This window comes from Aquarana catesbeiana, linkage group LG02 (genome assembly GCF_042186555.1).
Source record: "Aquarana catesbeiana isolate 2022-GZ linkage group LG02, ASM4218655v1, whole genome shotgun sequence".
NCBI classification, from domain to species: Eukaryota; Metazoa; Chordata; class Amphibia; order Anura; family Ranidae; genus Aquarana; species Aquarana catesbeiana.
Window position 1 is genome coordinate 750,238,295 of NC_133325.1, and position 26,248 is coordinate 750,264,542.

The following is a 26,248-nucleotide window of genomic DNA, read 5'->3' on the forward strand; positions in this document are numbered from 1 at the left end:
GCTTGGCCAGTCCATCACCTTTACCCTCAGCTTCTTTAGCAAGGCAGTGGCCATCTTAGAGGTGTGTTTGGGGTCGTTCTGTTGGATTACTACCCTGCGGCCCAGTCTCTGAAGGGAGTGGATCATGCTCTCCTTCAGTATATCACAGTACATGTTGGCATTCATGGTCCCCTCAATGAACTGTAGCTCCCCAGTGCCGGAAGCACTCATGCGGCCCCAGACCATGACACTCCAACCACCATGCTTGGCTGTAGGCAAGACACAATTGTCTTTGTACTCCTCACCTGGTTGCAGCCACACAATCTTGACACCATCTGAACCAAATAGGTTTATCTTGGTCTCATCAGACCACAAGACATGGTTCCAGTAATCCATATCCTTAGTCTGCTTGTCTTCAAACTGTTTGCAGGTTTTCTTATGCATCATTTTTAGAAGAGGCTTCTTTCTGGGACAACAGCCATGCAAACCAATTTGATGCAGTGTGCGGCATATGGTCTGAGCACTGACAGGCTGACCCCCCCACCCCTTCAACCTCTGCAGCAATGCTGGCAGAACTTATACGTCTATTTCCCGAAGACAACCTCTGGATATGACGCCAAGCACATGCACTCAATTTCTTTGGTCGACCATGGCGAGGCCTGTTCTGAGTGGAACCTGTCCTGTTAGACCTCTGTATGGTCTTGGCCACCGTGCTGCCGCTCAGTTTCAGGGTCTTGGCAAGCTTCTTATAGCCTAGGCCATCTTTATGTAAAGCAACAATTTTTTTTTCAGATCCTCAGAGTTATTTGCCATGAGGTGCCATGTTGAACGTCCAGTGACCAGTAAGAGAGTGAGATCAATAACACCACATTTAACACACCTATTCCCCATTCACAACTGAGACATTGTAACATTAACGAGTCACATGACACCGGGGAGACAAAATGGCTAATTGGACCCAATTTGGACATTTTCACTTAGGGGTGTACTCACTTTTGTTGCCAGTGGTTTAGACATTAATGGCTAACTCAATGTTCTTTTGAGGGTACAGCAAATTTACACTGTTATACAAGCTGTACACTCACTACTTTGCATTGTAGCAAAGTGTCATTTCTTCAGTGTTATCACATGAAAAGATATAATAAAATATTTACAAAAATGTGAGGGGTGTACTCACTTTTGTGAGATACTGTAAATCTACCAAGAGAGACACTAATTGTGGTAATTAGAGAGGTGCATTAAATCATCACTTTCGAAACTCAGAGCGATACAGTTTTAGGGAACCCACCACTTTCAGATACTGGAAGTTTTTGGGGGACTTGAAATTGTCAATAAAAATACGGTTAAGCTAAAAATCACAAAGGCCTGTTTAATGTACAGCTCACATCAACACATCTCTTTGACACGTCAAAAATAGACCCAGGCGCTTCTGTGGGTGTAAACCATTTGGAAAGTGTGATCGGAATAACACAATTTACTAGAGAACTCACTAATCTTTTTCTCTAATTGGCAATGTACAGATTAGATTCATGTCCAACCACTGTAAATGCAATAATATTTCAACAATACTCAACCTACTCAAACCGAGCATATTATGAGAAACACATGAAAGCAAAGTTTACCTTCAGTGAAATCTGGTACTCAACAAAATATATATCAGTAGATCTATATATAGGCAGCAGAACTGTCATGTAAAAAAAAAGTCAAGTCTGGTCTCCCAAGTTCTCAACAGTCTCTAAAGCCCTAATGAAGGCACAGAAATCGTTATGGAGTCAGATAAGCACCAATAACCACCATTTTCATAACATGCAGTGGGTACAGGACTATACAGTGCCTTGGAAAAGTATTCACACCTTGAAATTTTCTATATTTTGTCATGTTACAACCAAAAACGCTAGTGTATTTTATTGGGATTTTATGTGATAGACCAACACAAAGTGGAACATAATTGTGAAGTGGAACAAAAATGATAAATCGTTTTCAATTTTTTTTTTACAAAGATCTAAAAAGTGTGGGGTGCATTTGTATTCAGCCCCCCTGATTCAATACTTTGTAGAACCACCTTACACTGCAATTACAGCTGCAAGTCTTTTTTGGGGAGGTCTCTACCAGCTTTGCACTTCGAGAGTGAAATGTTCGTCCAATCTTAGCAAAATAGCCCAAGCTCTGTCAGATTGGATGAACAGCAATTTTCAAGTCTTGCCACAGATTATCAATTGGATTTAGGTCTGCACTTTGACTGGGCCATTCTAACACATATATATGCTTTGATCTAAACCATTCCATTGTAGCTCTGGCTGTATGTTTAGAGTTGTTGTCTTGCTGGAAGGTGAACCTCTGCCCCAGTGTCAAGTCTTTTGCAGACTCGAATAGGTTTTCTTCCAAGATTGCTCTGTATTTGGCTCCATCCATCTTCCCATCAACTACCACCAGCTTTCCCTGTCCCTGCTGAACAAAAGCATCCCCACAACACAATGCTGCCACCACTATGTTTCACAGTGGGGATGGTGTGTTCAGGGTGATGTGCAGGGTTAGTTTTCCGCCACACATAACGTTTTTACTTTTAGGCCAAAAAGTTCAATTTTGGTCTTATCTGACCAGAGCACCTTCTTCCATATATTTTTGCTGTGTCCCTGAATAGGTGACTTCTGAAGCAATTGGTTCCACTAGATTTTAGTTAGGGGTATCAGAGTAAAGGGAGGCTGAATACAAATGCACGCCACACTTTTCAGATATTTATTTATAAAAAAACCTTCCACTTCACATTATGTGCCACTTTGTGTTGGTCCATCACATAAAATCCCAATAAAATACATTTAAGTTTTTAGTTGTAACATGACGGAATGTGGAAAAATTTCAAGGGGTGTGAATACTTTTTCAAGGCACTGTAAATCGAAAAAAAAAAAAAAGTTATGAGACCTGAATTATGCTCAATTTCCTAAGCTCTCACGCACATTCGCTATAGGTGCATTTGCATATGTAGCGTACAAAAACGAGCATGTTTTACTGCCCAGGAGCCCCTGGTGCTGTGTACAGCCACTTATAGATATGAATTGGTAAAGGTGACTGTATGCAGCTATGCGCCGCTACTTGGGTAAACTGGCATATGTGCACAGATGTACTGTTCTGGGCCCTAAAAGTGAAGGTAACCTCTGCTTTTGTATTTTACCCAGTAAATGTTTGTGCACATCCCAGTTTGTGATAGATTACTTGAAGGCCAGTCTGTCATTGACATCTACAGACTGTAACCTGCATCGCTCTGCATTAATCTTTTCCCAATCAGATTGCCTGGTTTGGGATGCCATCACTCCTATACATGCGCAAGAGTTCATTGCCCTCGGTAGATGCATGCGCAGCTCTATGTACATTGCAAACAAGCAGGTAGGAATATTTGAAGAGATATGGTATGTCTCTTTTCCATTAAAAATCCTGCTAGTTCACAAGTTTTAGTTTAGTTAGGAAAGTTTCTCCAGTCTCCTGAAGTCATTCCTTTTCACTGCCTGACCAGTTGAAATTCATTATTACTATTATTATCATACATCATTTATATAGCTCCAACAGTTTACGCAGTGCTTTACAATATAAAGGGGGACAGTACAATTACAATACAGTTCAATAGAAGAAGGAATAGGAATAGTCCTACATTGAACAAAAAGGACCTGCTTGCCCACATCCTGGAGTGTCAGGCAGTGGATTAGAGTGCCGGTGTAGCGTCACTGTCAGGAAAAGCCTTCTTGCAAGCATTCTAGCAATAGAAAGACTAGAAGGATGCCTGTGCACAGAAGTGCCGTCCGACGTGTGCGCATGCGCAATAGCGGCGCGCGCGCCCCCTATGACAGCACTTGGCGCCAAGATGTGCTATAAAAAGGGGACTGTTCCATTGCTGCCTTGCTGTCCAGTCTACAGCGTTCCTGAAGACCCCTGCCACTCTTACTTGTGATCTGAACCTTTGAAACCTGTTACCAGTTTGAACTGTTCCTGACTACCCTGTTTGCTGCCTGCCCCGATCTCGGCTTTGGACTTTGACTACTCTTCTGGATTACCCTTCTGTACCTGATCTGCCCCCCTGTGTTTTGACCCGGTCTGCCTGTACCCTACTGTCTGCTTCCTGCTGCTGGACTACAAGACACCTCCTTGCTGTCTGCATCCTGCTGCTGGTCTACAAGACACCTCCCTGCTGTCTGCATCCTGCTGCTGGTCTACAAGACACTTCCCTGCATCCTGCTGCTGGTCTACAAGACACCTCCCTGCTGTCTGCATCCTGCTGCTGGTCTACAAGACACTTCCCTGCATCCTGCTGCTGGTCTACAAGACACCTCCCTGCTGTCTGCATCCTGCTGCTGGTCTACAAGACACCTCCCTGCTGTCTGCATCCTGCTGCTGGTCTACAAGACACCTCCCTACTGTCTGCATCCTGCTGCTGGTCTACAAGACACCTCCCTGCTGTCTGCATCCTGCTGCTGGTCTACAAGACACCTCCCTGCTGTCTGCATACTGCTGCTGAGCTACAGAGCACCATCCTGCTATCTGCATCCTGCTGCTGGTCTACAGGACACCTCCCAGCTGACTGCAGGATCTAGCCCTCTGCTCCAGTCTTCCAGTCAGGCACTTGTGCCCCTTTGTACTCTCGAGCCCCTGTCAACACTACCAGGGGTTCCCGAGTCAGAGGTATACGAGGCCGTTCCCTGCATTCCGGGCTCTACCTACCAGAAACGTGACAGTCACATATGGTGACCCATCACATTTGGCTACCCGCTGGACTGCGCTTGCGCAGAATTTTGTGGCCACACCCCTGAGTCCAGGGTCAAGCCCCACCATCCAAGTGGACATAGAGTCAGATTATAATTATGCTGAGCGAAGCGAGGCCGTGCCCGAAGCGTGGCAAGTGAAGCGAGCCCATGAGGGGCCCTGTGGCAAAGTGGCTATACAACAGTGTTGGAACGCATATGACGGCGTCGCACATGCGCACTCCAGCGGGTAGCAAAATGTGATGGGTAGCCGAATATGACCCGACACTGGTTGCTGGGGAAAAAGGAATGAGGCCTGCATTTCCCCTTATTCATTACCCCTGAATGAAACAAGCAGTTAACCCTTGCATTGCGGGGAGGGACCTACTGCCAGGGTAACTGTCTTTAGCCTGGAGTTTAGCTTTGAAGGTATGTCCATAATACAAACCTGGGCTGGAAATATCAAGAACCAGAAGTCAACTCTCTGCAATCAGCAGGCATCTCCAGGTGACTGTAGGCATCTATGACATTCTATATAGCAGCTTGGTAATGCCAAAACTTAGGGTAACCTCTATAGTGCAACCAGCAATCACAATCTGTGGTCCATAGCTCTGGCCTGCTTAAAGGGCTAGTAAAGATTCCTTTTTTTTTTTTTTTTTAAATAACAAACATGTTATGCTTGCCTGCTCTGTGCAAGGATTTTGCACAGAGCAGCCCCAAACCTCCTCTTCTGGGGTCCCCCGGCGGCGCTCCTGGCTCCTCTTCTCGAGTGCCCCCATGGAGAACCCCATTCCGCGCGGGCACGCTCCTGAATTCTGATGCTGTGTCCATTGACACAGACAGCAGGACTTGGCCCCGGTGTTCTGCCGAGAAAGTTCCGCTCGGCGTATAAGTTCCCCCCCTCTACTGCGCCTGCACAGTAGGTATCGGCGGAAATAGCCGAAGCAGAACAGCTGAAAATCAGCCGTACACGGCGCCTGTAAGAGGGCCCCTCGCGGGCTCGCTTCGCTCGCCATGCTTCGGGCACGGCCTCGCTGCGCTCGGCACTTTTAGATTCCCCCTCTAGGTCCACTTGGATGGTGGGGAAGGAACCTGGACCCAGGAGCGCAGGCGCCGTGTACAGCTGATTGAAGCATTTGAGCTTCGGCTATCTCCGGCGCCTGAGAGTAGTATGTACTGCGCAGGCGCTGCGCCTGCGCAGTACAGGGGGGGAACTTATCCGCCGAGGGAACATTCTCGGCAAGACACCAGCTCCTGTGTCACTGGATTTGATTGACAGCAGCGGGAGCCAATGGCTTCTGATGCTATCAATTTATCCAATGAGGACCCGAGACAGCGGCTGGAGCTGCTGGGCTTGTGCTAATCACTGGAACGATCCGGTACAGGTAAGTAAAAGGGGGGCTCTGGGGGCTGCTGCACTACAGAAGGTTTTTCACCTAAATGCATAGAATACATTAAGGTGAAAAACCTTGAGGGTTTACAACCCCTTTAATGCCTAGGAGAACATTTCCACCTGAGTATATGGTGGATTAAAAAAAAAAAAACCTGGTTGACGCATCTTTGATGTGGTTTCTGAACACACCTTACATAGGCATTAATGGTAATGCATATAAAAACTTTTAAAGCACAGCACACCTAGAACACAGAGGTGGGAAAGAGATTAAGAATTGTTAAATTCCACCAGAACAAAGACAACTGTTTTAATCTAATGACTGGATCATTACATATATTGAGGGCATAAAGACAGTCTAACTGGTGAAAAGCCAACACTTATATGGCCAGTAATGCAAACCTTTGCAGGTTAAAGTCTATAGACCTCAATGATAACAATAGAACCACTTTACACACATAAACAGAGAAGCACCTCTACCAAGAAAGACCTGAAAACAGCAAACAACTACCATCCAGCCATAGACCCTCCAGACTTCGTGACATTTCGACAGGTCAACCGGTCTCTGCAGCCTCTGTGCTTTACAAACTGCCCACCTAGGGAACCTTCTCTGCTTTTCCTGGGTTTGTTAAGAGCACACATAGCAGCAGATAGAATAATACCAGCAGCAGCAAGTCTGCAGCCAGATGAAGGTGTGACATGAGCGGTGCTTTACCTTCCTCTGTACAGTCATTGTGTCATTGCTGGCACCTCTGCAGGGCACTCATGCAGGATCCACCATAGCAGCCCCAACTCAGTGTTATCCCAGGTGTAGTCTGTGCTGTGGGGAGGCCAGTAGTCAAAGTATACAGAATAGATCTTATATGCCGATCTCTCCTCCCCTCTACTGCGAAGAGGAAGAGGGAACATACAGGTATCGCTTTCAGTATGGATGGAGGGAGGGGAAGGAGAACAGACTGGGCGGTACAGAGACACAGTATGAAACAACCTGCTGAATCCATACAAAAACCTGACACCTGTCACCGCAGGGACTTCTGTACGTCTGCTAAAGGCACTGGAGGAATTTTAGCAAACTTTCTTACTTATCGCATAAGATTCAGATTTTTTTATTTTTTCCCTTTTATCGATTGAACTAGATAAGTAGTTCTCAGCCTGGGGGTTAGGACCCCCCTCTGGGGTTGAATGACGATTTGCCAGGGGCCACCGAATCCTGGGCTGTTCCTGAAGCAAACCCGCACCGCTCTCCCAGCCTTTTCGTGGCCACCCAGCAGGGCTGTCCCTGGAGCCCGCAACCACCCACTCAGCCTCTTTGCAGCTGCCCTTTGTTCACTGCATTGCTGGGGGGCAGAGACTAGAGGTCAGCTGACTGGTGAGCAATGTGAAGTGGGAGGGGCTGGAGGAGACCCTATCTCCTGATTTTGGCATAGGTGTCACCGCTACGAGACACCACAAAGTCAGAGACACAGTGAAGCCGGAGACACAGTGAGTAACACTACCTGTGATTATAGTTGTCATTAAAAGTCCCCACTACAGTTCTCAGATCAGCAGATGACCTAAGTTGGCTGATCAGAACTCCCCCCAGCACTGCCACTGAACCCAGCTCTCACCAGCACTGCCACTCATCCCATCCCCCCCCCCCCCCCCCCCACTAAGGAGTAAGAGAAGGAATAAAAATAGAGAATACATGGAAGGGAGAGGAAAAAAAGAGGGGGAGGAACAAAGAAAAAGGGAGAGAAAGAATAAGAGAAAGAACAAGAAAGACGGCAAGAGAAAGGGGTGGGAAAAAAAACCCAAGAAATTAGGATAGAGAGATAAAAAAACAGTGCTCTTGGCTGGATTGTGCAGCTCCCTAATGGCCCATACACACGATCCGAAAATCGGACGACAGATTGCCTGTTTTTTTTTCCCCATGCTAGTCGTATAATGAACCTGAAGAGTTTACTAAAGTTCCAAAACGTACGGCAGAATAAAAAAAATCGGAAGTGATGTCATGTGTTGTAATGTGTAGGAGAGTGGGGATGTGGCGCTACCCTATGTGGCACAAAATGTTTAGTGGTAAATTAATTCTAATTAAAATAAAAATCCCAGTATACACATACACTGGGATTTTTATTTTAATTAGAATTAATTTACCACTAAACATTTTGTGCCACATAGGGTAGTGCCACATCCCCACTCTCCTACACATACTCCTATAGGTCTCTTTTGGGACTAATTTGGGGAGGCTGCAACCCTCTTCCTAAGCGCGGACTTTTACTATACTATGTGTTGTAGTGTATTTGTATTTTCGGACGACGACTGTACTGACTAAACTGAAATTTTTCGTGTAAATCCAAAGTCTATTAGCTACATGTAAAATGTAAATATATGTAAAATACACAGTCTATACAACTAGCAAGAATCAAGATTCAACAGTTTAGAATATTTACTTATTGGGGTTGTAAACCCTCAAGGTTTTCACCTTAATGCAGTCTATGCATGTGATTCTGTACTGCAGCAGCCACCCAGACCCCCCCCCCCCTTTACTTCCCTAAACCTGATCGTTCCAACGCCGGGGACGAGCAGAGCAGCTCCAGCCGCTGTCTTGGGACCTCATTGGAAAGATTGATTGCAGCACAGCCATTGGCTCCCGCTACGGTCAATCAAATCCAGTGACATGGGAGGTGGGGGGCGGGGCAGAGTCCTGCTGTCTGTGTCAATGGATGCAGCAGCAGGACCCGGGAGCACACCCGCACGGGTGTCCCCTTGGAATGCGGGTCTCCAAGGAGGCACTCGATGCGGGGGGAGGAGCCAAGAGCACCACTGGGGGACCCCAGAAGAGGAGTATTGGGGCCACTCTGTGCAAAACCCTTGCACAGAAAAGTATAACGTGTTTTTTTTTTTTTTTTAAATGAAAAACACAACTAACCTTTACAACCCCTTTAAAGGAAACCTAAACTGAGAAAATACTGTATGTAGGTTGCCATTGCTTAAATCTACTTTACCAAAAAAATTAAATTTCCTAGCCTTTATGCAGATCCAAAAGGTTTCAGTATTTTAAATGACCCAAAACATAAGCAGATCAGGAGTTCTGATGTTCATGTGACTTCAACTGGGTGCTTGTCTAAACTTGAGAGAGGCAACTAGCGTTTTCAGAAGGAGATCAGCAATGAGTCTTGACTCTTCTCTCAGTACAGGTATGGACTTTTTTTTTTATTGTACAATCATATTTACCTAGGTGGTTGCAGCATTGGTCCAATGCTGCATATGTCCCCCTCTGGCTCTAACACTGAGAACTGAGCGATCAAACACCACTGTTCGCACAGTTCTCATAGCTTCCTGAGCTCTTCCTCGCTCACTGGAGCGCTGGGCTGTGGAGGGGGCAGGAGCGGTCCGCTGAGAGGCTGAGCCAGGTGTCGGTAGCACTTCAAATCACCCTGATACCTGCAAACATATGCATGGTGTTGGGATGATTGAAGAGCTAACACCCCCACCCCTTCACCTACCCCCCCAGCCTTGGAAAAATCTTGTTCCACAAAACCAGACCCTTGTACCAAAAAAGGTTGGGGAGAAACTGCCATGCCCAAGGGGCGGAGACAGGACCAGACACCCTGCACAGGGAGGGAGAGCAGCAGCGAGCGGTCTTTATTACAAGAAGCTCCTGCACAAAGGTAAAGTTTAACACTGAATTACTGTACACCAAGATTCAAGAAAGAACACACATGACGAATGGATTAAGACACAATTTGCTTATCCCAGAGTTGAGCTTTAAATACATTTTTTTGTATTGCAATATTTTAAATACTCTGCTATTACTGATCCTTTTAAAAATATACAGAATATTCAAAATGTATTCTTTTTCAGGATGGAATTAGAGCTCATGTAGGCCCCTTTCACACTGGGGTGGTTTGCAGGCGGTATTGCGCTAAAAATACCGCCTGCAAACCGCCCCTAAACAGCCTCCGCTGTTTGTTCAGTGTGAAAGCCCGAGGGCTTTCACACTGAAGCGGTGCGCTGGCAGGACGGTAAAAAAAAGTCCTGCCAACCGCTTCTTTGGAGAGGTGTATTCACCGCTCCTAAACCGCTCCTGCCCATTGAAATCAATGGGACAGCTCGGCTATACCGCAGTAATACCGCGGCTATAGCCGCGCTGTACGAGCGGATTTAACCCTTTTTCGGCCGCCAGCGGGGGTTAAAACCGCACCGCTAGCGGCCGAATACAGCCGCAAAAACGACGGTAAAACAGCGCTAAAAATATCGCTGTTTTACCGCCGACGCCCCCACCGCCCCAGTGTGAAAGGGGCCTTACATTTGCTTCAGCTTCAACACACATTAACGGCTAGTTTACACTTGCTTCAAAACATGGCTTCGGACAGGCTTTGTTAAAGCTCTCTGAACGCCAGTCAAAGCTCCGGTCACTAAATAAAATGGTTAACTTACAGTCCTGTTTACACCTTGCTTTTGCTTTGCTTCGGCTTCGCATCAAAAATTATGCCGCATGTAGCTTTAGTGTTGCTTCAAAGCCATAGATGTCTATGACTAAGCTTGCTTGAAGCCCGACTGAAGTCTCACCAAAGCCCCACCAAATCAAATCCAGTGACACGGGAGGTGGGGGGGCGGTGATGAGTTCTGCTCTCTGTGTCAATGGCTGTAGCAGCAGGGCTCTGGAGCGTGCCCGCACGGGTGTCCCCTTGGAATACGGGTCTCCGAGGAGGCACTCGATGCGGGGAGGAGCCAGGAGTGCCACTGGGGGACCCCAGAAGAGGAGGATTGGGGTCACTCTGTGCAAGGGCTCATCGAAGCCCCAAAGGCTCATCGAAGGCCCCCCATTGAAGCTCCACCAAAGCCTCATCGAAGCACCAAGCAAAAGCAAGGTGTAAACAGGACTGTAAGCTAACCATTTTATTTAGTGACAGGGGGTTTGACTGGCGTTCAGAGAGCTTTAACAAAGCCTGTCCGAAGCCTTGTTTTGAAGCAAGTGTAAACTAGCCCTAATGGTTGTTTTAAAAAAAAATTGCTCTAAAGAGGAACTGCAAGAATTATTTTATAGTCATCCCGTCTAATCTCTAGAAGTGTTTTGACGCCTGTCCAGGACCCAACCTGAGAAACAAATATGATTTTCTATGTCAGAGTATGAAGAATGTTGTCACACTCCATTCCATGCTGAGTTCTGCAGCATGCCACACATTGCAAATGCTCTGCCCTTTCCTTGTTCCTCTGTGACAGTCTGAGAAATGCAGAATTCTGCAGATCTATTACATGAAAAATATCAGGAAAACAGGCTAAACCTTTAACTAGAAAGATTTTTATCATAACTTTATTTTGTACATGAGAGCCTCATACCAATAGGCATCCCATCATTCTCAGTACCTGCTGACATTCAGCAGGCTCCCCTTGTGCTTTTTGCTTCCCCCACCTATCCCTCCCATGTGCCTCCATATTGTTAATCAGACAGAACCGTTCCATCAGACACAACCTCCATAATAAAACTGAACTATAGGCAAATAAAAAAAAAACAAACATAAGTTAAATCAGCACTGTATTGATTATACTTTCTTTTTTCAACAGCAATTAGTACAAATGCCCATGTTTTCGCCTGGTATCTGTCTCTTGCAATCCACTGTACAGAGCTCAGACTGGAAGGTGGAGAAGCAGCATAAGTCGCCAATCAGGTGAGCGGCAGTGCACATGAGCCAACAAAACATGCTGATAGAAGAAGAAAGCAGAGTAAGGGCTCATTTACACTTGCTTCAGCTTTAACGCACATTAATGGCTAGTTTACACTTGCTTCGGACAGGCTTGATTAAAGCTCTCTGAATGCCAGTCAAAGCTCCTGTCACTAAATAAATTGTTAGCTTACAGTCCTGTTTACGCCTTGCTTTTGCTTTGCTTCAAAAATTATACCTCATGTAGCTTTAGTGGTGCTTCAAAGCGTCTTCAAAGCCTCCATAGAAGTCTATGGCAAAGCTCGCTTGAAGCCCCATCGAAGCACCAAGCAAAAGCAAGGTGTAAACAGGACTGTAAGCTAACCATTTTATTTATTGACAGGAGCTTTGACTGGCGATCAGAGAGCTTTAACAAAGCTTGTCCGAAGCCTAGTTTTGAAGCAAGTGTAAACTACCCCTAAAGCTGGCCACAGATGGATCAAAACCCGTCTGGTCCAGCAAAGACCGGACAAATTTTGATCCATCTATAGCTGCTCCCATTCCAGAGAATCCGATCGAATGATCAACTCCTCTTAAAGTGGTTGTAAACTCATTACAACCACTTTAACCTACAGGTAAGCCTAGATTAAGGCTTACCTGTAGGTGCAAGAAATATCTCCCAAACCTAAAAGGTTTAGGATATTTGCAGGAATAGCGGCACCGATGTCTATGGCTCATGCGCCGCAGATATCGGGCGCAGGCGCGCTGAGCGTGGCGTTTCTAACGGCGATTATGCCGTTAGTGGCGGCACCAGCGCGCATGCGCGGGAGTGGCGTCATCGCGGCTCCAGCCAGTCACAGCCGCGATACCCGGAAGTCACTCCAGGATAGATGGCGTCGGAGGTGAACGAGGGCTGATACCGGGGCTTCGATCTCAGGTAAGTAATTCATAATGAGCTAGTATGCTATGAATACTAGCTCATTATGCCTTTGCCTTGCAGGGTGTATTTTTTTTTTTTTTTTAAAGAGGCTTTACTTCCTCTTTAAACCGGCTTTTTGGAACATTTTTGACTGCAGAGCTGATCAGTCTATGCTAACAGCGGAGGAGTTCCCGCTTTCGGAATACAATAACAATGCAGGGAGGATCGAAAAAAATTGAGGTGGATGGGGGAATCTGCTCAGTTTGAATTTTTCAATCAGCACTCTGGCTGATCAAAACATAAGCGATCCATGTATGGCCAGTCAAATAGATGAACTCTATGGTCTGCTGCTCCCCCTTTTACTGCTCAGACTCAGGTTGGGGGGGGGGGTTTGGGGGGGGGGCATTGCTTACTCTTGCCCTGCCAAACAGAGCTGTGCTGCATGCCACCGCTATAAATTGCAGGAATGGATAGACAGAAAATCCCCCCATACATAAGTTCCATATGTGTACTTGGATGGAGTTAACCTTTAAATTGTACTTTAATGGACTTTGGATAGAATAGGCATTGATAAGAACCCTTATAATGGTTGTAATGCTGTCTGTGTAAGCAGGTTGTGTTTTATGCTGCCCCAGCCAGGGAAGGTTAGTTTTAATACGTTTCCTGGTTCTTTCTTGGCGGGCTTTCTTGGGTCTGACCCACTGATCCTGTATTATATAAAAAAAAGGGACAGGGGTCCGGTCCTGAGAGGATGGAGAGATGTGTTGTTGATGAAGAGAAGCGCATAATGCAGGACATGTTACCGGAGTCCGTCCACACAGCCTACTGCCAAAGCACTTATGGACAAAGAGCCTGCTACAGGATACGGGTCCACAGAGATCTACAAATCACCCGAAGACACCAGATCTGGAGCTTTGCCATAATGGACTATCATGTGCAGGTATGCTGGGGCAGCTACCAAGCCTGAGTTAGGGATTAGGGATATTAGGAAAAGACTGTGTACTTTGTTCTGGATGCTGCGAATTTCCAGTAAAGTCTTTGAAACATTGTCCTTGCCTGGTCTGAAGTTACTAAAGGGGTGTAATGCCAGTATCTGGCGGTGACCTTGTGACCTTGCCTAGCATAACCTAGAAGAACCCACCCCAGGGTAGGCCTCCTATGTGACCTACACTTGGAGCCAATGAGGAGGAGAACATGGAGGAAGTGTCACCCGCATACATTTACATGTGTCCCCACCTGGGAGATCCCCATAATTAAACACAGAGGGGCAGAGCGAAACACATTGGGGGCATAGCCTGGTGGGAGCCCAGGCTGAGGTTGCCATACATTCAAGACTTATGGGATCATTTCGATATGTGGCTACAGGGACCCGGGAGACTTACTTTCTCTGTTGTCCTGTTGACCATTAGACACAAATCTATCATTTTAGAGTTGTCCCCAAAACTAGATACGATGGTAAATCTTTTAATAGGGACACCAGTTCTGGTGAAAAATATCTAGGAGGGGAATTACTCTGGTGACAACTTTTGGATTTCCCATTACTTTTTGTCTTAAGGATAATGGTCACCTGGACATATAGGGGAGGTGAATCTGCCCAGAAGCGACACTGATGTCAATAAAAACCTGACAAGGGTTCTAACCCTCTCCTACCGCATCTAACACGAATATTAAACAGTTTAATATCCTTCAAAGGTTTCATAAGTACCAACAGGCATACAATGCACCTTCTGTGCACACCATACATGCCCAAAAGCAGATCATCAGGGTCTTATTGTTTTAGGCAATCCAATGACAAATGCCTATCTGTGCAAACTTTAGAAGACTTGAAAAACTTGAACCGTTGCTGGAACATGCATATTTATGAAAGTTGCAGAGTGTAGATGCCCCCTAAGGGGTTGACGGCACGTATTACACTCAATTCACAAAGCTTTCACACAAGGATAAGGATTGTTTTCTAATCTTATTGCACTCAGTTGAAAATAAACAACCCGTAACCTCATCTCAAAATATCACATAAACATGGTCCTCGTCGCTCCTCCCAAGACCTTGTGCTATCTAGCTCCCTTTTCAACTCCTTCCATGCTCACCTCCAGGACTTCTCCAGTGTCTTTCTCCTTCTTTTGAACTCCCTACTCCAATCTGCCCTGCTATCTACTACACTGTCCGCCTTTATGTAATCCCTGAAAACTCATCTGTTCAGGGAAGGCTATCCTGCTTCTACCTAAAAATGTAACTTTTACTTTAATTTTGCCGGTGACACATTGTGACTGCGGCACGTGAACACCTCTGTTTACTGCCATGTAGCTTTAAGTGGTTGTAAAACCCCTACACAGCACCTTTACCTACAGGTAAGCCTATAATAAGGCTTATCTGTAGGTACTGGAAAGAGCTCCTAAACCTGCACAGTTTAGGAGATATTTACCATATACGCTTCATCATCGGTGCATGCGCACTAAAGTAAGGGCACGATCGTGACGTTTCCCATGCGGGAGCCAACGTCATGTGTCTCCGGCCAGTGACAGAGCCGGAGTCCACGGCAACGGAAGGGACAGGGGTAAAGATGGACGCGGTCACCAGCGGGGACATTACGGGCTTCGTTTGCAGGCAAGTGCAACATAATGATCTAGTATGCGATTCATACTAGCCCATTATTCTTTTACTTTGCAGGGGAATAAAGAGGAAGTAAAACCCATCAGGGTTTACTTCCTCTTTAAGGAGGGGGGCGATTGGGTGGTACTAAAAACATGGCTCAACCATGCATTTTAAAACGTTCCCCAACCACTAGGCCAAATGAGGCCATACTTTTGCTTACAACTCACCCACCCACAGTTATTAACGTCACTTTCCCCTCCCTTTTAGATTGTAAGCTCTCAGGAACAGGGCTTTCCTAACCCTGATCTTTAACTATATAGTAACCGTACTATATCCCTTTATTTTATAAGCTGTTGGTGCTATGTAAATCTTTTATAACAAGGCTCCTTACTCTGGTGTGTTAGCTTTGTAAATTGAACCCATTGTCTAGAATGTTCATAAGGGTCATCAGATCCACAAACTATTGTCCCGTCTAACAGCTGTTCAATGCATGATAGAACAGGAGTGCATTCTGAGTCTTGCTAATCTCAAAATTCTATTGGAAACGGTTTGCTTGGACTTTTTTTTTCCTAAGAAAAATCCAAACAAACAAGCTTGCAGTTCTTGTCATCCACTAGAGGGAGCTGTAATATAGATCCATGGTACCCATGCTATGTTGGTGTCACAGGCAAAACCATTCTCTGACCAATGCAGCAGCATCATTGATCACTAGGACCTCAGTAATGCCCTTTAGTCCTGCTTGATTCTTCTACCCCCAGGTGGCCATAGGAGTCATTTTATTTTTTTTTTTTATAAGAAAAGTAACCATAAAAACACACAAATTCAAATTAAATAACCTCCAAATCCAAATTATATTTGATTAATAAGCATAGATCCATACAGATAATATTCCTGATTTTGTATATCACAAATTGCTCTTACCAATGTAATTATTGCTTCAAAGGATCAAGGATATTTCAATACTGAAATTTAAATTTGAACTCTGGCCTTTCCTTCAGTCTTGCAGTTGTACAGGCCTCTCTTCTGTACTGAAATTGCTTACTCCGATTTCACCGCACACGGTCAGCTTCTCACAGCGTGCATTAAAAGTTGCAGAACATCAGACAGAGCCCACCTCATTTCCTGGTGGGAGGATGCCCAGCATTATCTAGCCTTTGCTCCCCAGCCTGACTGTCCCTAGCCTACCCTACTGGATTTCAATTATTGTTATTATAATACAGGATTTATACAGCGCCATTACTTTGTGCATCGCTTTACAATATAAAAAGGGAGAAAGTACAGTTCCAATAAAATAAAATACAGGCGGGTTAAGAGGGCCCTGTTCATAAGAGCTTTATGATCTAATACGGAAGGGCAAGTGGTACAAAAGGTTATAACTGTGGGGGGGTGAGCTGAAGGAAGTGATAAAAGCTCAGTTAGTTGGAGGTATGATAGGCTTCCCTGAAGAGATGAGTGTTCAGGTATAGCCTAAAAGCAGCCAGAGGAGGAGATAGCCAGAAAGAATGAGGTAGAGAGTTCCAGAGGGTGGGAGAAGCTCTGGAGAAGTCCTAGAGATAAGCATGGGAGGGTCTTGGGAGGTGCGGAGAGGACAATTTTGCTGATATTCATGGAGGTTCAGGATCACACGTGGGCATTATATGGAGCACTCTGCCTAGGAACACCCACTCCTTTAGACTGACATCCAGCCATTAAGGCATTTTTATATTTGTATAACTCCTCACAAGAGCCAGCACACCATGTACATCAGGACTGAGGGCTTTTGGGGGGAGCATGGAGGCAGGGTGCAGGGATGTTTTCAGGAAGCGGATGTACAGCACCAGCCAAGATCTGCCTGCATTGCACAGGGAAGCACAGAGAACCAGCAAAGACATAAGTGGGTCTAAAATAATGTATGCAATGATAATGGGAAAGTTTTATCAAAAAAAAAAAATTAGAACGACAGAACGCAATATATAACAGGCTTAAACTTCAACTTTAAGTACATTGCATATGGGTGCCAAATATTCAGTGGCACAGATTTTGTTTGTATGAAAACATTATTCCTTAAAGTGGCCTTTTTCAACCAGGGTGCCCTCTAGGCTCTCCAGGGGTGCCTTGCCAAAATGCCTAAAAATTGTCAACAAACCAGAGGGAGGATCAAGGCTGCCTTTTTTGTAGACAAAGACAGTGTTTTAATGTGCCGCATTACATGTTTGGGCATTGTGTTGGCCAGCTGCTGGTGCCCCAACAAATGATGATGGGCTGGCATAGGTTGATCAGAAGAACGCAAGGCACTTGAAAACATCCTTGTTTGCCCGTACCTGAACCTCTCTGTCAACACTGGGGTCACGTTAGCTGATCGAGGGAGAGAAACTGGGGCAGAAGAGAAAAGCTGGAATGCTAGTCAGTACCTGTGTGCAAAAGGTACAATCGCATTTTTAAGAATTAATCATTTCTAATGTTGGGTGTTTAACCCCTTCAGCCCCGGAAGGATTTACCCCTTCCTGACCAGAGCACTTTTTGCGATTCGGCACTGCGTCGTTTTAACTGACAATTGCGCGGTCATGCGACGTTGCACCCAAACAAAATTGACGTCTTTTTTTCCCCACAAATAGAGATTTCTTTTGGTGGTATTTGATCACCTCTGCGTTTTTTATTTTTTGTGCCATAAACAAAAAAAGAGCGACAGTTTGGAAAAAAAAATGCAATCATTTTTACGGTTTGCTATAATAAATATCCCCCAAAAATATAGAAAAAAAAAAATGTTTTCCTCAGTTTAGGCCAATATGTATTCTTCTACATTTTTGGTAAAAAAAAATAAAATAAAAATAACAATAAGCGTATATTGATTGGTTTATAGCGTCTACAAAATAGGGGATAGTTTTATGGCATTTTTATTATTAATTTTTTTTTATTAGTATTGGCGGCGAGCTGCGATTTTTATCATGACTGCGACATTATGTCGGACACATCGGACACTTTTGACACTATTTTGGAACCACTGACATTTATACAGCGATCAGTGCTATAAAAATGTACTGATTACTTTGCAAATGGCACTGGCAGGGAAGGGGTTAAACACTAGGGGGAGATCAAGGGGTTAAGTGTATCCTAGGGAATGATTCTAACTGTGGGGGGATGGGCTACTACTCACATCACAGCGATCACTGCTCCCGATCACAGGGAGCAGCGGATCTCTGTCATGTCACTAGGCAGAAGGGAGAAATGCCTTGTTTACAAAGGCATCTTCATGTTCTTTTCCGTGACATGACCCGCAGTCTCGGAGTGCACGGCGGGCGTGCCCACACCCACAATGCCGCATCTTAAAGGGGATGTACCTGTACGCCCTTTTGCCCACCCGTGCCATTCTGCCGACTTATATCGGCGGTCGGGAAGGGGTTACGTTTTTACATTTTAGAATGGGGTGCCTCGAGATTGTGCAAAGTTTCACAAGGGTGCCTTGACAGAAAAAAAGGTTGAGAAACATTGCCTTAAGTATATACAGCCTGACTGCACTACAGTAATAAATCACTAGGTTGTCGTTGGGTTTTAATGGAAACTTCTGCAGGTGGCCTAAATGTAGAAGTGTAGTTCCAGCTCTAGGATTAGGATCCATTCGTACACAGGCATTGTGGTAATGCTCAGTAATGAGTATGTTTTACCCCAACGCACAGGTATATGCACATGGTGGTGCCATTCTAAAAGCTGCAGATGTAATGGACCGTCCGAACACACTCACAATAGAGTCTGGAGGGTAGAGTCACACATTGGCATGGTGGCACTGGTTGTGGTTTGTTAAATAAAAATTGCTGATGCTGAATGGGTTAAGCTATTGACATGCGTATAAATTGCTTCCTAATGCCATCAGTGGTATTTGGTATTAATATATTCATTCTGTTCTGCCAGTATACGCTGAATTTCATGCTATATGGGCACCAAACCAGACGCCATACATTATTCATCCTCACAGTTACTTTGTTCCTCTTCTCCAGACATCAAGGGAACACAGGGGAGGGTGAAAAAAGAAAAAATACAGACATACACAATATGCAGAAATTTCAGAAGCCTCTGTGAGCATATTAAACACGGCTCTTAAATCTTTTTTAATGGGGTCAGAAATAAACAGTAGGTTAGAGTAGTCTTTGTAACCTATAGCAGCCTAGCTAGGCCAGGGCAGACCCTTGTCTGAAAAGGTTCTACAAATCAGAACTTAGATGGAGACAAGAAACCGGTACTGAAAAGACCACGATCGGTCAGACAAACGCGATCGCATAGCTCCCAACTGTCCCTGATTTGAAGCGACTGTCCCCGATTTGGAGCGACTGTCCCTCTTTCCTCCTCATTTGTCCCTCATTTTAGTCTGATCTATATAGATCAGTGGTTCTCAACCTTGCTAGTGCCGTGACCCTTGATAAAAATGTCCCAAGTTGTGGAGACCCCTAACAGTAAAATTATTTTTGTAGCGTGGGTTGTCAGCACCCAAGGCGAGACAAGTAATTTGCGCCCCTAACCCACAGACAATTAGTGCGCCCTGAGTCCCTTCCGCTCATACAGTATTAAAACCCCTTATGGTACATTTTAGGATGTACCACTCTCTCTTTGTTCTCCTTTTATCTCTCTCTATCCTAATTTCTTGTTTTTTTCCCCATCCCTTTCTCTAGCTGTCTTTCTTGTTCTTCCTCTTCCTTCTTTCCTCTCCCTTTGTCTTTGTTCCTCCCCCTCTTTTCCTCTCCCTTCCATGTATTCTCTATTTTTATTCCTTCTCTTACTCCTTGGTTGGGGGGGGGGGTAATGGGATGGGTGGCAGTGCTGGTGGGGGATGGGATCAATGGCAGTGCTGGGGGTGGGGGGGGGGTGGGGGAATAGTTCTGATCAGCCAACTTAGGTGCTCTTGATCAAGGTCATCTGCTGATCTGAGAACTGTAGTGGGGACTTTTAATATCAACACTATTCACAGGTAGTGTTACCGACTTTGTGGTGTCTCGTAGCATTGACACCTATGCCGAAATCAGGAGATAGGGTCCTGCTGGCCGGCCGCAAAAAGGCTGGGAGAGCAGCATGGGCTTCAGGAACAGCCCAGAATCTGGTGACCCCTGGCAAATCGACATTCGACCCCCAGGTTGAGAACCACTGATATAGATGTATATAAAATACACGTTTTATCTTTCAAAAAGTGTTTCCCAGTGCTAAACGTTTCATCCAAATTCAAAATTTCTGCATTTGTAAATTTAAGAGCCAATATAAAAGGAATAGTAGTGGTAAAAAAAAAAAAAAAAAAAAAGCCCTTGTGGATTTAATTAACCTTTTATTCCAGTTAGGTCTCCTTTAAGGGGGTGTGGCAAGGGGCGTGTCCTATGCCTACATATGTTTGCTAGTAGGTGTCCCTCATACCCATCTCAAAATGTTGTGAGGTATGCTATCGGTTGGCGCTGATGGTTTAAAAACTTTATTCTATGCACAGTTCATATTTAAAAAAAAAAAAATAAAAAATTAAAAAATTAAAAACTGAAAAGCCCTGGAACTGACTGCTCTGGTGTGAACTATGCCATTGGAAACCATATAACCTACTTTCCATGCGTTTTTGATGCAGGAAAAATACCCGTACTGGACTGCATGTGGTGTAACTGGCCCTTACAATGTATATGCGCTGGCATTAATCAATGCACATCAGCCCATCTGGTTTAAATGGAACCTTAAAAAGGTAAACTTAAAGCGGTGTTCCAGCCAAAATTTTTTTTCTTTTTAAAAGTCAGCAGCTGATAATACTGTAGCTGCTGACTTTTTAATAAGGACACTTACCTGTCCAGGAAGCCCACGATGTCAGCCCCCCGAGGCCGATCCATCCACTGCCACTTCACTGCCGGTTTACGACTGCCAATGCGCGAGTTGCGTGGCGCTTTGTGAGTGGCCAGCTTGTCTTCTGGGACACACACAGGTTCCAGAAGACAACAGGGGGGGGGGGGGCTCGCCGCAGAAGAGGATGCAACGTCCTCGGCCAGACTGGATCGGAAGTAGTCTAGGTACTTCTAAAAAGGTACGAGAGAAAGTAAAAAAAAATAAAAAAATAAAAAATATATAAATATCCAAAAACTAGGGGTGGAGAGGTGGTCTTTCATTTAAGACCACCTCTCAAAATTGGGTGGAACTCCACTTTAACAATAAGAACTTCAAGTATGCGGTTACAGAGAACATACTAGAATCTTTATTTCAGTACCAAAAAACATTAGTGTTATATACACAAAGAGACAAATAGAGTTCATAGACAACTCGTAACACTTTATTGCTTTTAAACAATGGTCAGCTTTTACGGAGTTACCATCTTACTAATGTAGTCCACCATGAAGTTCTCATTTTGTGAGATAACCAAAAGAACTCTTGAAGTCTCCATCATAAGAGGATTATCACATGCTAAAACCCAGCCAGAGACACTTGGCCTCTGACCCTCTTATCATCATATGATGCTTCAGTATTCAATAGTCATTCAAAGCCTGGCTTTGATGGGGGGGAAATCCTTAATTACATTCACATGAAACAAAGCAAAAGTCTGAAGCTGTCAAGACCCTGATGGAGATAAACAGGAAATGTAACACATCTGTGGATGTTAACGTTAAAGAAAGCGGAGCGCCAGAAAGAAAAAAAAAATATATATATATATAAGATTGAAACAATATTCTGCAATTATAGCTACTTACAGGTGTCGTAATTTACTTTCCTGATGTCAATCCATATGTATTGTGCCATGTTAAAGTCAGGAAATGGAAAAGTGTATCAAATAATTACCAAAATTTTCCTTTCCTGATGCCAATCCATATGAATGCTGCCATGTTGGCATCAGGAAAATTGTATCAAATACTTACCCCAATTTTCATTTCCTGATGCCAATCCATGGCTGTATACATATGGATTGGCATCAGGAAAGGAACATTTTGGTAATTATTTGATACACTTTTCCATTTCCTGACTTTAACATGGCACCATACAAATGGATTGGCATCAGGAATGGAGAATTTTGCTAATTAGATACAATTTTCAATTTTCCCGATACCAACATGGCACAATACATATGGATTGGCATCAGGAAAGTAAATTCAGACACATGTAAGTAGCTATAATTGCAGAATATTGTTTCAATCTTTTTTTTTTTTTTTTTTCTTTCTGGCGCTCCGCTTTCTTTAATGTTAACATCCACAGAATGCGTTACATTTCCTGTTTATCAAAGTAAAGGAAAATTAGGGTAAGCATTTGATACCATTTTCCTGATACCAATATGGCACCAAACATGGACTGGCATTAGGAATGGAAATTTTCGGTAATTACTAGATACAATTTTTCTATTTCCCGATACCAACATGGCATCATACATATGGATTGGCGTCAGGGAAGGAAAATTATTGTAAGTATTTGATACAATTTACAAACTGGTAAATTGTGCACCATTACCAGCCCAATGGAGGCAAAAATGAATTTACTGGACACAACCAGGTGCTAGTGTATTCTTTTTTAATGAGTTTTCCTTTATTTTAGAAAATATTTCACATTTTAATTGCATAAAATCAATTGATGAAAATGTTTATAGCGCAACGCCAGGCTGCACCCCCCAAAAAAGCTCAGAAGGGTGTGTACTTCATGACCCATGCCCACAGAAAGTAAGAGGAAAGCCTAGGCATTATTGAATCCAGAATTCAGTGAGTCTGCAGGGGGACAGCTCCAGAGATAGCAGAGTATTACAATAGAATCACACCTATGCATTTGCTTCGTCTTGCACCGGTCTTTGGGTCCTTGACTTGCCTAGGTGATCCAAACAGGAGTGGGAGCGGATACCTGTCAAAACTAGGTACCTGTAACACCCCCCCCCCCCCCACCCACCCCCCCAAAAAAAAAAAAACCAAACATATATGGAGGAGGAGGGGGAGGAGTAGTAAGAGTGGAACGTCCCCTTTTTTGGGAACCCAGCCTGAGTGCTGGTCACACTAGTGCGACTTCTGGTGTAACGCACAGAATCACTTGACAAGGGAAATCACATTATATTCAATGCTGCCTGTTCTAATCAATGCAACTCAGCACAGTTAAATTTGCAAAAGGTTCCTGTGCTACTTTGGTGTGATATACAGTGCGATTTAGCCCCATAGAATATGCAAAGTTGCATTAAAGTCGCACTACATAATCAAACTAAAAACTGCATCACAGCAGTGTGAACCGAGCCTTACAGTGAGAGTTTTCCTTCTTCATTTTAACAGTTGCAGTGGATTTAAAAAATATTAACCACTTGCCGACCAGCCGCCGTCATAATACTGCGGCAGGTTGGCTCTATTGCGCGAATCGCCGTAGCTGTACGTGGGTTCGTGCAACACAGTGGGCGCGATGTCCGCCGGCCACCCGTGATCGCTTCACAGACAGCCAGAATGGGGATCTGTCATTGTAAACAAACAGATCCTCGTTCTGACAGGGAAGTCGAGAGAGATTGTTCCTAGTGATCAAGAAGAGCGATCTCTCTCCTCCTCCAGTCATTTGCATTGGCCCCCCCCCCACAGTTAGAAACACCTCCCAGAGAACACATTTAACCCCATAATCACCACTAGTGTTAACCCCTTCCCTGCCACTGTCATTTATACAGTAATCATTGCATTTTTATGCAAAAGATAAACATTAAACTCAAGCTAAAAAGATAAACATAAATGCAAAAGTGCATTTTTTTAGCAATGATCGCTGTATAAATGTCACTGGTCCTAAAAAAGTGTCAAAAGTGTCCGATCTGTCTGCCGCAATGTCACAGTCCCGCTAAAAATTTCAGATCACCCCCATTACTAGTAAAATAACAAAAATGCCATAAATCTTTCCCCTATTTTGTAGACGATATAACTTTTGCACAAACCAATCAATATACGCTTAATGCGATTTTCTTTTTTTGCCAAAAATATGTAGAAGAATACATATTGGCCTAAACTGAGGAAGAAATTTGTTTTTTAATATAATTTTTTCTTGGAATATTTCATAGCAAAAAGTAAAAAATATTGCTTTTTTTCAAAAAAATTTTTCTTTGTTTATAGCGAAAAAAAAAAAAAAAAAGAAAAAGAAAAATTTTGTTTGGGTACAACGTCGCACGACCGCGCAATTGTCACTTAAATCGACGCAGCGTCGTATCGCAAAAAATGGCCTGGTCAATAAGGGGGTAAATCCTTCTGGTCCTTAGGTGGTTAAAGTGGCTGTAAAGTCAGAATAAGCAATAACTGCCATCCCCTGTGTTTTATCAAGATATAAAGTACTGTATGTCCATTTAAAAAAAAAAAATCCTAAATACCTTTTCTCATAGCACCGCTGTACTGTCCCCTGGCCTCCTCCGCTTTCCTTCCCGATCTAAGGAAAGCGGGAGGGGCCGAGATTCTCCTTTGATCTCAGCCGGCCAGCAGAGGGAGGTCATGTGACCACACAGCAGAGCTGTGCAAAAATGTATTTAGTATTTAAAAAAACTAATAACACACACACACAGTACTTTGTATCTTGATAAAACAGAGGGGATGTCAGTTATTTATAAATGTTATTGTCAAGCCACAGGGAAGAGCAGCAGGAGGGGAGGGGCAGGGAGGAGATTGCTCTCGGACACAGGATTCGGAACCTCACAGGCAGGGAGGGAGGGAAGAGGGAGAGACTCAGAGCAGAGAGCGGGATGACAGAGGCACATAAACTGACCACGGTTTAATGCATCAGCAGCTATGATTAGCGTGGTCAGCACACACAGTGAGACACAGGAACAGACGGGATCAACCAGGTATTTTACAGCATAGAAAGGGACAAAGTACACGGCAATACGACCTTCCAACTCTATGTGAAATATTTAATTCAGCTACTACAATTAATATTTATATATTAGAATAAAAAGAACACTTTCTTATTAACCCGTGCAGTCTAGTGAGATCTTCCTTGTAGCTAATATTTTCTCCATGCTTCTGTTCCGCCATCTTGGATCCAGGATCATCAGGAGCCAGTGGTTCATAATTTGGTTCCAATTTCACAGCCATGCGGTTGTGGAGTGTGTGTCCCAGAACGCAGAAGGGGTTTTCAGGGAACGCACCCGTACAGCTGTCAAATTGGGACGAGACACTGTGTCCGTGCAGCTGCTGCATCCCAATAGCCATGAATGGGACTGTTTGCATGTGGATGCACAGAACACCTGTCCATCTTGTGCAGGCGAATACAGACCATCGCACAGGTGTAGGGATAGGTGTGAATGAGGCCTAAATGAAAGCACAAATAAACCTTATCCTTATTGTGTAAACTACTAATCCCATCAGTCTACCATGTAATTGAGAGAAAAAAAAGACAGACATATTTGAAGTCCAGGCTGTGTGACAGCTATGGCTCCCGCTATAGATACAATGGGGAAATTAGTGTAGCTATAAAAAAGGGACAGTGTGTTACTGGCAGGATCGCCATGTTAACCGCTTGCCGACCAGCCGCCGTCATTTTACCGCAGCAGGTCGGCACGATCCCGCGAGCTGTTGTAGCTATACGTCTCGTGGGATCAGGATAGCAGGCGCGCTCCCGCTGCACTGCGGGGGTGCCTATGCTCGTGGCCGACGGTCGCGATGACCACCGGCCACGAGCGATCGCGGGCACGAGAGGCAGAAGACGTAAGTGTGTGTGTAAACACACAAATCTCTGTTCTGCTCTGTGAGAAGAAACAGATCGTGAGTTCCTAATAGCTGGAAACCACAATCTGTCATTTCCTCTAGGTCAGTCCCCTCCCCCTACAGCTAGAAACACACACACAGGGAACACAGTTAACCCCTTGATCGCCCCCTAGTGTTAACCCCTTCCCTGCCAGTGACATTTTTACAGTAATCAGTGCATTTTTATAGCACTGATCGCTGCATAAGTGCCAATGGTGTCAAAAGTGTCCGATGTGTCCGCCATGTCGTCGCAGTCCTGATTTAAAAAAAAAAAAAAATATGGCATTACTAGTACTAGTTTGCTTTTTTTTTTTTTTAAATGGGGATATTTATTATAGTAAAAAGTACAAAATATTTGTTTTTTTTTCAAA

At 44.4% G+C, this 26,248-nt stretch overlaps 1 protein-coding gene across 3 annotated transcripts in view; it reads right to left on the reverse strand.

Moving 5' to 3' along the window:
• The window catches only part of TIAM1 (TIAM Rac1 associated GEF 1), a 607,717-nt gene that overhangs the window by 425,010 nt on the left and 156,459 nt on the right, over positions 1 to 26,248 (reverse strand). Inside the window, exon 1 of one of the 3 annotated variants that reach the window (XM_073617107.1) lies at positions 6,812 to 6,957. The exons of the other annotated variants lie outside the window; for them this stretch is intronic. The gene's annotated coding sequence lies outside the window, so the exon portion shown is untranslated. Of the gene's footprint in view, positions 1 to 6,811; positions 6,958 to 26,248 lie in introns of those variants that run through there. 3 annotated transcript variants of the gene reach the window in all.